This window comes from Choloepus didactylus, chromosome 10, assembly GCF_015220235.1.
Source record: "Choloepus didactylus isolate mChoDid1 chromosome 10, mChoDid1.pri, whole genome shotgun sequence".
Classification (NCBI taxonomy): domain Eukaryota; kingdom Metazoa; phylum Chordata; class Mammalia; order Pilosa; family Megalonychidae; genus Choloepus; species Choloepus didactylus.
Genome location: NC_051316.1, coordinates 87,496,740 through 87,508,922, shown reverse-complemented (window position 1 = coordinate 87,508,922; position 12,183 = coordinate 87,496,740). Strand labels below are relative to the sequence as shown.

Sequence of the window (12,183 nt, the reverse complement as noted above, 5' to 3'; positions counted from 1 at the left end):
AGACTTACACCCCTGGAAGTCATGTCCCACGTAGGCGAGAAGGTAGTGAGTTTATTTGCAGAGTTTGCTAAAAGAGAGGCCACATCTGAGCAAAAAAAGAGGTTCTCTGGGGGTGACTATTAGGTATACTTATAAGTATGCTTAACTTCTCCTTTGCAGGAATAAGTTTCATAAGGGCAAGCCCAAAGATCAAGGGCTTGACTTATTAAATTGGGATTCCCTAATGCTTGCAAGAATATCAGGAATTCCCCAGGAGAGGAAGTTTAATATTTCCACATTTTCCCTAGTCCCTCAAGGGGACTTTGCAAATACTCTTATTTTCTGCTCAAAATACTCTCGGGTCCATTGGGGTATCACATTAATCTGTGTAGAATAATATGATCTCATTTCCTCTTCTAGGTTCCATATATCCATATTGTTTAAATACACTGACCATACAGCTTATATTAGAAAGTGTGCTACAGAGAATATAAATTTTGTACCAAATAAACAATCTTAAATGGCAGTCAAAACTTAGGAATAGATGAGACTGCTGTAAGAGCTTACAGTCTAGGAACCTTTAAAACAAGCATCCTTGCACACTCCACACTCCTGCATCATCAATTGCCCAATCTCTGTCCACATTCTATTTCCTGGTACCCATGCTCTCAAATTCAATTCTCAGCATTTGCTTGTTAGTATGTATTGGTGAGGCCTTACAATTTGTCTTTTTGTTTCTGGCTTATTTCACTCAACATAATGTCCTCAAGGTTCATTCACCTAGATATATGCCTGGTGACTTCAGTCCTTCTTGCAGCCCTTCAGTATTCCCTTGTATGTATACATCACAGTTCACTCTTCCATTCACCCATCGATATGCCCTTAGGCCGCCACCATTCGTTGCAAATTGTGAATACTGCCATAGGCACCAGTGTGCAAATGCCTGTTCAAGTCCCTGCTTTCCGTTCTTCCAGGATATACCAAATAACAGGGCTGCAGGATCATATGGCAACTCTGTACTTAGCCTCCTGTGGAACCACCAAGCTGCCCTCCAGAGAGGCTGCACTGTTCTACTTCCCTACCAACAGCAGGTATAGCTCTCTCTCCACATCTTCTCCAGCACTTGTATATTTTTGTTTATTTTTTTAAGAGTTTATTCGCACACCATGCAATCTATCGTAAGTGAACAATCAGTAGCTCTCAGTACAAATGCATAATTATGCTTTCCCCATAATACGTTTTAAGACCAGGAAGTGTGAGTCTCCAACTTCATTCTTTTTCAAGGTGGCTTTAGCTCTTCAGGGCCCCTTGCCCTTCCATATAGTGGAAAAGATTGGCTTTTCTATTTTGCAGAGAAGATTGTTTGGAATTTTCATTGGAGTTCCATTGAATCTGTACATCACTTTGGGTAAAATTGACATCTTAAGAATATTTAGTGTTCCAGCCCATGAACATGGAATGTCCTTCCATTTATTTAGGTCTTCTTTCATTACAAGTGTATGGAAACACTACTGATTATTGCATGTTGATCTTGTATACCACCACTTTGCTGAATTCACTTATTAGCTCTAGGAGCTTTGTTGTGGATTTTTCAGGATTTTCTGTATGTAGTATCCTATCAAATGGGGAAAGTTTTGCTTCTTTCGTTCCAATTTGGAAGCCTTTTATTTCTTTTCCTTGCCTGAATAAGCTTTTATTTTTATTTTTTAAAAATAGTTATATATGTACTTAGAGTGGTGAGTCAAATAATTCTGCAAGGTTTATGATAAAGAGCAGCAGTCCCCTGGCTTCTTTATTATCCACCCTATGTTTTTACTCCCCAGAGGCAACCGCATTCAACAAATGTTTTGGCAGTTGTCCCGACATTATTTATGGAATAATGATTCCTTTCCCCACTAATTAGAAATGACTTGTACATCATATACTACATTCTTATCCACATTACAGCTTGTTTCTGGATTGTCCATTATATTCTATTGATTTGCCTATTATTGTAGCAGTATCATACCAGTTTAATATTTTATATATAATTATAACAAGTATTAATAGTCTCCTCTCATTATTTAAAAATTTTTTTTCCTATCCTCATCCTTTTAATCTTCCAGTTTTATTTTGGAATCGCTTTTTCAAGTTCCAAAACAGACATCTTGAGAAATTAAAATGGTAGTGGGATCCTTTGAAAATTTTACCATAATTAGTCTTTCTAGCCAGGAACATAATTTATCTTGCCTTTTTTTCAACTGGTTTTATTTTTCAAATGGTCCTCAGTAAAGTATTGTAGTTTCCTGCAAATACTTGCTATACATTTTTTGTGTTTATTCCTTAATATTTCATATATTGTTGGCCATTATGAATAGGGTTTTTCCATTATTTTTAATACACTTTGAGATATATTCACATACCCTACAGTCATCCACAATGTGCAATCAATTGTACCATCATATAGTTGTGTGCATTCATCATAATTTTTGAATATTTTCCTTACTCAAATAAAAATAAAAGTGAAAAAAAAAACAAAACACTTAAAACATCCCATCCCCTCATCCCAACCTATTTTTTGTTTAATTTTTGTCCCCATTTTTCTACTCATCTGTCCATATGCTGGATAAAGGAAGTGTGAGACACAAGGTTTTCACGATCACACAGTCACACCATGTAAGCTACATAGTTACATAGTTGTCTTCAAGAATCAAGGTTACTGTGTTGCAGTTCGATAGCTTCAGGTATTTCCCTCTAGCCACTCCAACACTCTGAAAACTATAAAGGGATATATATATAATACATAAGAATGCTCTCCAGAGTGACCTCTCAGCTCCATTTGAAATTTCTCAGCCACTGAAACTTTGTTTCATTTCTCTTCCCCCTTTTGGTCAAGAAGATTTTCTCAATCCCATGATGCTGGGTCCAGGCTCATCCCCGGGAGTCATGTCCCGTGTTGCCAGGGATATTTACACCCCTGAGAGTCATGTCCCACGTAGGGGGAAAGGCAGTGAGTTTACCTGCTGAATGGGCTTAGAGAGAGACCACATCTGAGCAGCAAAGAGGTTCCCTGGAGGAGACTCTTAGGCACAATTGTAAGTAGGCTTAGCCTCTCCTTTGCAGTAACAAGTTTCATAAGGGAAAGCCCCCAGATCAAGGGCTTGGCCTACTAAACTGGTAGTTCTCAGTGTTTGTGAGAATATCAGTAATAGCCCCGCTGGAGAAGTCTAACATTTCTGCATTTTCCCAAATTTCCTCAGGGGAGCCCTGCAAATACATTTTTATTCTCTGCCCAAATTACTTTGGGATGTATTGGGATTTCACCATAACCTGTATAAATCTACCAGATCTCACTTCTGATTTAAAGTTCCACGTACTTATGGTGTTTGAATATACTGATTGAACAAGTTAAATTATTTAGTGTGCTATAGAAAATATAGTTCCTGCCTCAAAGAAACATCTCTTCCCTTGGTCTCCATTATTTTTATGGCTGGGTTTTTGTATGTTGGAAAACTATTGAATTAGTAAATGTTTTTAATCAGACCCTTAGTGAATATTTAAATATCTTGGGTTTTCTAGGTAGAGTGAAGTATCTTCTGCAAGAAATAAGAAACCTGTCTTTTTTCCAATCAGTAAATCTCAACTTTTCTGCTGCTTTTCATAGTTAATTAGCCAAAACGTTTGTTTCCTGGTGATACTTTAACACCCTTCTTTAACAATAGAGGAGAACAGTCTCCTCATATGTGTGTAGTACACATAATAGCTGTAATAAAGCAAGAACTCCAGAGAATGCTGTTTAGCCATAAAAAATCTAAGGAAGTAGCTCCCTTAGTAGACAATCTTTGTAAGAGCATTTTATGAAGAATCTTGTAAGAACCTTTATGAAGAGCACTGGTTGTGGTAAGATGCTGCCCTCAAGTGGCTCCATCAAAAAAGCGTGTTTAGCAAATGACCTCAACAAACTTGTGCTATCCCCATGGACTCCCAGAAATACCTGGAAGAGACTCTACAATGGGAAGATGGTGTGAGAGTCTGTGTTTGCTGGTAGAGGGTAGAGATGGGGCTACTAAGTAAAGCTATTTGAGTTTTTAGTATTAGTATTTGACTTCATTAATACTTACAGGATGGATTATACTAATGCACCATCATTAACTTTCTCAAATAAGCCCTGCTTAGATGTAGGATTTATTGGCCACATTTCTTTGGTGTGTCATGGGAAGCTCTTGGCCCTGAAGTAATCAGGAAGTTGACAGATACAGATCAGCAGTCTTTTAGAAAGCTGGTTTATATTAGAAGTTCTCTTTTGCTGCTTTACATTAGCACCAGGCAAATGGATAGCCCCTGGGTGCCTGCCTTACACCACATATTTATTAGGCACATGCATACTAATTATGAACTTGGCCATGGGAGATATTGCTACATGAAAACTCCATGCTTATCACTTTCCCATGCCATTCTATCATCACTAAACTGAAAGGCTACTGCCTAGAACAAGAGACCTTGGCTCCCCTCTCAGGGTGGCTTTTGCTTTGGGAAGCTTGCTTGCATCTTTCTTTTCTTCTTTCCACATAGGAACTTATTGAACAGTGGGGTCAGGATTTATACTCCTTCTTTGGTTCAGAAACTGTTAACACTCTGACACAGTTAGCCAGGGTACCGACATAACCCAAACATGGCCACGTGAGGTTAGAGAGGAGAAATTTATCTCAGTGATTAACTGTTAGCAGTAGTGTTTCTTAATATGTAAGATATAGCACACTTCTCAAGTAGACATTTTGATGTATAACTTTCATTGTAATTAATTTGACAGCATCTATATATGAGTAACTTTACTGATATAATCAGAGTTGGTTTCATTGTAGGTTTTGTAGACCGACTCCATTCCTTGCATGCCAGTCTCTCAGGAATGGATTGAAGACACCTAAATGTTAAAATGATGCAGAAAAGACTAGGATCAGCAACAGTCAAATGCTTTTATTTCTTTATGCTTTTTCTTGGGTTACCTCTGACTATTTTGAGGCTTAAAGCAACAAGAGCAAGATATTTTCCACCATTGATTTAACTAATCTTTGTTAAAGAAGTAGGAGCTCTTACCGCTTTTTCAGGCTGTTTTGGCTACTTCTCAGTGAACTAAATCATATTAAAATGTATTGAGCTTTTACTTATGTACTAGTACTATGCTATGTGGTTTATATGCACAGTACAATGACTAACTAAGGGTTGAAAATATGTTTGGAAAACCCAACTATATATAATGACTGATTACAGTAACTTTCTAGATCCCTTTATACAACTCTTAAGATTTTTTTCTAATTTCTTAACATTTCTTATTTATTTTCAGATTTGTCTATTGATGAAGAAATAATTTTTGTAAATAATTTGATGGTGTATAGAAGTCAGCTACGTAAACTTTGCATACTCTTTTGAGTAGACTAAAACTATTTTTGGTAAAGGACCCCCTTTTAGATTTCAAAGGACGGATCTTCACAGAAGCTAATTTTTTCAGGTACTTAATTTCCCAATACTGAAAATATTGTTAAGAGAAATGCTCACAAGTTTAGATGTTATCAATAATAATATTTTACTGTTGCATTTAATCATTATATATTTTGATTAATTACAGTCATGGCCACATCTCCAAATTTTTGCCAGTAAATGCAGTAAAAACATTCTGTAGATATATACTGATTTAGAAAATTGAGATGCAAGAAAGCCATGTCAGTTTTCTATTTTATTAAAAATTAAACTGGCATCTGAGTTGAGACAGCTACAATTACTTGATACTATATTTATTTTGCAATCTTGAATTTAAGCTGAATTTTGGCATCTTGTAATAAAATATCAGATAGTTTGACACTGGACTATCACTCTATCTTTTACTCACTTCAAATAATCCAGATGTATAGGTTACAAAGACAGCAAAATCCGATGTGATAAAGATACATGACATTAGTAATTTTTAACTCTTAATATAACTAGAATTATAGTGACTATATTTTCAAAGCCAGAAGTGAGATGTAAGTTTCCTAAAGGTCATTTTGTTTTGTTTGCCATTTCTGGGTGCTCAAAGTAATCTAAGAATGCCCCCAAATAATGACATTTTTAAACCTGTTTTCAATGGTTTGGAATTTCAATTAAAATTTTATCTGACATGTTCCATATTATAATGGCCAACAGACAATCCAGTCTGATGACAGGACCATGTGCATTATTTATTCATTCATTCAACAAATAAGTATTAAGCATTTAGTATAAAGCTTGCTTTTACTAAATGCTAATTTAAACATTTTTAAGGGAATGTTTCTCTTATCCAAGAGGATTTGGAATTTTATGAGAAAGAAGATTTTTACATTGATAAAGAGAAATTTTGTAGAGAGAAACTAGAGGATACGGTAAGTTAAAATGAAGTTGTAATACTTGCTTTCAGTAATTTTCTTATAAAAGAAATAAAGCACACTTTTATAAATTTTAGTCGTATACCTTGACTACCTACAGTTGTAAGATTAAAAAGACATGTTTCAATTAAGGAGTTAAATTTACTTCTAAGACAGTGGTTCTCAATCTCTGCTACACATTGGAATCACCTAGCAAGCAATATCCTAGCCAGATATGTTCTGATTTAATTGGTCTGGCATGTAGCCCATGTATGGGGAATTTCAAAACCTCCCTAGATGATTCTAGTCAGTATACCTGGTATAAGATATAAGTGATCATGTCTAATTTTAAAATTGGGGACTGGAGCTAGAAATGTTGATTTGAGACTTATACACAAAAGAGTACTTGAACTATAGGAGAATGTATCTCAATGAGGGATAAGAATACAAATGATCCAAAATTGAATTTTAGGTGCTACTGGTGGTTAATATTAAAGAAGATGGCATCTTTTCATATTAAAGATCAAACTTCACAAAGACATCCCCCTTTTTAAGCATACAGTTTCAGTAGCATACAAAATGGTTATTATAATAGTATGCAAAGAATTTCAACAATTGAGAGGGCAAATAATTTTTGGCAGTTTAATGAACTTAAAATATAGGCCCATATAGATTAAATGCATTCACAAATTTCGTTTAAATTTTTTACACAACTGAAAATGTACATTTGGGGCTCTTAAAACATTTGAAGTACATATATAAAGTGGACTTAAGCAATTGAAGGGTTTCCTTACAATTAAAGTACTTTAACATGCATGGTAAAACTATGAATCCATCTATTGACCCCTTCTCTCCACAACCCCTGCTTGTTAACTTTGAAAGTTAGTTGTGCATGTATAGTCCCACTTATTAATGAATCTTGTTCCATAGGAATGAAAGAGAAATGCACTCCATGTAGTACAGTACAGATCCATTTCACTGTATCTGCCTTTTTTATCTCTCCTTATTCACCATCTCTTATCTGCTACAGTTATTTTTTTTTAATTTAGAATTTTAAAAACTTCTGTTAGCCCAGAAGATAATTCTGTATGTAGGGATATTGTACATCACTAATGTAATCAGTGACAATACAGGATATTACTCAGAGAGAACACTGCTTGTTATATAATTTTGGCTTTTATACTTCTGTGTTTTAAATGTATGTAAAGCATATAGAATTTTGAGTGTGGGTTTAGTTTGAAATTTGGTACATCATTTAAGCAAATATAAATAAATAAATCCATTTATAAATTCAGAAATATTTGTTTGGAAAACCTCCATAAAAACTTCTTTTAACCATATATTATTTCAGCCAATTATGCTTATTGAGTGTGAAATCTTAATATCTACAAACTTCAAACAAGAAATTCATATTCCATCATTCTCAGAACTGAAGACATCATTACACTTAAAGCCAGAAATAATGAATTATGTAGATAAAAATGAAAAGCTTTTCAAAAGAGGTGAGAATTAATTTAAAATGTATTACTTGTAAAAAACCATTTAATATTTGTTACACAGGTTCTTGTTCATTAAACTTTTTCAAAAACTGCAGTTTTGTAAAAGTGTTCTGTAAATTACTTATTTTAATCTCAGAATTATTAATAAATGTTATGCTTCTCTTATTCTTATTCTCTTTATACTGCTTCTAGACTTAAAACCCTGAAATTAATCTATTTCAAGATAATTACAATATACAAACACCTTTGAATATACCATTTTTAAAGAGTTGTTTTTGTATACAAAATGATATTGCACTATTAACTTCCATGCTGTCTTAATTAGCTATGGAAAAGCTCAGGGGTAGGTAAGGTTATGGAATCACGTATCTGGGAGAATCATAAGGTAGATTTTACATGAATTAATCCTAGTTGGTCTTAGTAAATATTGTTGAAATATTTTTAATGACAACTTAAGCCCAACTATTTAACACCCCCTTTCATAAATTCTAGTTGTAATGATCAAAACTATATAACATCAGGGAGGAGGGGGATGGGGGTATACATTGAGAACAGGGATGCTTGTCATCATCAGACCACAGACTTGAAGGTTCTTACAAACAGGACAAAATCTAGGAAATTACAGATTAGCCTTCAGTTCAAAACAAGAGAATGAAAAGCCAACCAGAGTAAATCCATACCAGAATTGTAAATACCTCAAAGCTCAGAAATACCAATTGGCTCATCGGCTTGTTGGCAGGACACAAATTTCAACTAATGGAAAGAACAATGGTGATTTTACCAAGCGACTGTGGTATTACACTCCCAGCCTTCACTTGGCTCTGATGGTGTATGAAATAAAACAGAGCCATTGCCACAGAGAACTTCTAACAAGGAAAATTATGCAAGTTATTGAAAGGGCAATACGCTTGGGTTGTAACAACAACAAAACTGTTTACTACAGCAATAAAGTTACCTGCTCCAAGGAATCTCAAGCAATAGTTTCTTCTGTGTTTCCCATGGTTAAATGGTAAATAAACTATAGAAAATATGAAACTTTAATTTCTCTTTGTCTTGGATCAAAAAAATTGAACAGGGATGTACACAGTCTCTAATAGAACCAACTCAACTCTCACTATGGCAAAGTGAGATCTCCATCTATGGCAATAAGTAATTACAAGAATAATAACCAAATGTGAAGAAATAATCAAAAGTTCATAAGAAATTCAAAATTCAAAAGGAAGGAACCAAATGTATATTCTAAAACAAGCTGCAAGGGATAGAACAAAATGGTCTTATCTAAATAATACTGATTTATTTTTTATTTAATTTGCATGTGTGAAAAGTTAAAAAAATGAAATCAGGAAAGATTACTTTCAGATAAAAAACATTATTATGTATAAAAGTACAGAAAACAAGGGAGTCAACTAACAGTCAATTGAATTTTGGAGAAAACTGTTTCAGTAACTTTCTTATAAAATTTTCCTTAAAATCAGAGGACAAGGAAGAGATAAAGATGATGACTTTGGATAAGAGACGTGGAGGTTAGGAGATCCAATATACATATAACAGAAACTCTAGAACAGCAAGTGGTTTGAGAAGTTAAGTCATTTGAGAAGAAGCAATAATCCAATAAATGATTGGAATAAATTTTCCTGAGGGAAAAGAAAATCAAATCTAATCTCTAAGTAGAGGAAAGTAATGAAAAGAAACCCATACCAAGATATGCTTTGGTGAAAACTTGGAATTCAAAAGACAAGGAAAAATTACTGGAATCATTCAAGTATCTTTACTAGATGGGGAAAGCTAACCGAGAACCCTGTATACATTAGTGGAGTGTATTTTCTAAAAGATTTCTCTTGGGATGCAGGGTGACAAGCTAACCAGTTTCTCTGTTCATATAGGAGTTTGGTAAGAAGGACTTCTTATTTATAACTGCTGTTTTTATAGATAATCCTTCTATTAATAACTCTATTTTCTGCCCCCCAGATCACATTCTCTCTCTCTACTTGCTGATCCGTAGTTTGGAGGTCTTTATCAGAAGATTGACTTCCACATCTCCTGCAGCCTGTCATTGGAGGATTTTGAACTGTGGCTGCTTTCATTTAATTTCCCAACATTTTATTATGAAAAATTACCATAATAGAGAAAAGATGAAAGAATTATACAGTGAACATATATACACCATCTAGATTTAAACTTAATATTTTGCTATATTTCTTTAGCACATATTTAGCCATGTATTCATACCTGTGCTAATCCATTGATTATTTAAAAATAAGTTGGAAAAAAATAAAAGAAAAAAAATAAAAGATAAATTAAAAAGAACAAAAAATATATAAAAACTAAAAATAAGTTGCATCAACTGATGAATGGATAAATGAAATGTGATTTATCCATACAAATGGAATATGATTTGGCCCTAAAAAGAAATGAAGTACTGATTCATGCTACAAAATAGACGAACCTTGCAAACATTATGCAGAGTAAAAGAAACCAGACAAAAAGGCCACATACTGTATGATTCAGTTTACATGAAATGTCCAGAACAGGCAAATCTGCAGAGACAGCAAGTAGCTTAGTTGTTCTCAGGGTTGAGTGGAAGGGAATTGGGAGTGACTGCTCACACATATGGGGTTTCCTTAGTGGGTGATGAAAATGTTTTGATATTAGTGGTGATGGTGGCACAACGTTGTGAATATACTAAAAATCACTGTATTGTACACTTCAGTGGTGAGTTGTATGTGAATTTTATCTTCTGTATCAACTAGAGCTCAATATTTGTTTACAGTTCTTTTTGTTTTTCTTTTATTAGAGAAGTTGTAGGTTTGTAGAAAAATCATGCACAAAATACAGAGTTCCCATATACCACCCTATTTTTAACACCTTGCATTAGTGTGGTACATTTGTTACAATTCATGAAAGAACATTTTAATAATTCTATTAACTATAGTCCATCATTTACAATAGGGTTCACTGTATAGTACAGTCTCTTTTTGTTTTTCTGAGATAAAGTTTAAATACAGTGAAATGGAAAATCTCAAGTGTGGGCCATTTAATTGGTTTTGAAAAACACCTGTGTAACCCAAACTCCTTTTAAGATGTACTACATTACCATCATTCTAGAAAGTTGCCTCATGTCCCTTCCCAGTCAGAGGCAATGTCTGTTCTGATTTTTCCACAACAGGATTAATTTTGCCTACTCTAGAACTTTATATAAATAAAATAAAATAGTATGTACTCCTTTGTGTAAGATTTCTTTTGTTCCATGTAATATTTTTGAGATTCATCCATGTTATTGAGCACATCACTAGTTCATTCCTTTTTATTGCTGAATACTATTCCATTGTATGAATATATCCCACCAGTTTGTTTATGTTTTCCTGTTCATGGACATCTGAACTTTTCCCAGCTTTTGGCTACTGTAGATAAAGCTGCTATGAACATTTTGTACAAATCTTTTTGTGGCCATTTTCTCTTAATTAAATAGCTAGAAGTTAGATTTCTGGGTCATGTGGTAGATACATGTTTAGTCTGAAAACACAACAGACAGTTTTTCTAAAATGGTTAAAACATTTTATGCTTCCACCAACAATGTATAAGAATTCTGGTTGATCCATATCTTTACCAATATTTGGAATTGATTCTTTAATCTCTGATAATTTATCTTGTCCTGAAGCCTACTTTCTCTAATATTAATATAGCCATCCTCGCCTTCTTGTGCTTACTGTTTGCATGGTAAATAATTTCCCATCAGTTTTCGTTTAACCTATCTTTATACTCAAATTGCACCTCTTGAGTCTGGACCTTTTATCCATTCTGACAATATTTGCCTTTTTTAAAAATTAGATTCTAGGCTTACAGAAAGATCTTGCACAAAATACAGAGTTCCCATATACATGCCCCCATTTTAAAATTTTGCATTAATGTGGTAACTTTGTTATGATTGATTAGATAATATTATTATATTGTACTACTAGCCATAGTCCATAGTTTACATTTGGGTTCACTCTTTGTGTTGTACAGTCCTATGGTTGTTTTTATTTGTTTTTAAATTTTTGTTCTAGCAACATATATACCACCTAAAATTTCCCCATTTAACCACTTCCAGATATGTAATTCAGTGGCATTAATTACATTCACAACATTGTGTTACCATCATTACTAAAACTTCCCCATCACTCCAAACAGAGATTTTGCACCAAGTAAGAATTAACTATCATTCCTACTCCCACCCACCCCACTCCTGGCCCCTAGTAACTGTATTCTAGTTTCTGATTCTATGAATTTGCTTATTCTAATTATTTCATATTAGTGAGTCATACAATAATTGTCCTTTTGTGTCTGGCTTATTTCACATAACACGGTATCTT

At 34.0% G+C, this 12,183-nt stretch overlaps 1 long non-coding RNA gene across 1 annotated transcript; it reads left to right on the top strand.

Moving 5' to 3' along the window:
• Positions 1-1,014: 1,014 nt before the first annotated feature.
• LOC119505427 lies at positions 1,015-11,109 on the top strand. The gene is made up of 4 exons (XR_005210737.1): positions 1,015-1,070; positions 5,300-5,464; positions 7,684-7,834; positions 9,800-11,109. It is a non-coding gene; the product is annotated as an uncharacterized LOC119505427 (long non-coding RNA).
• Positions 11,110-12,183: the final 1,074 nt, after the last annotated feature.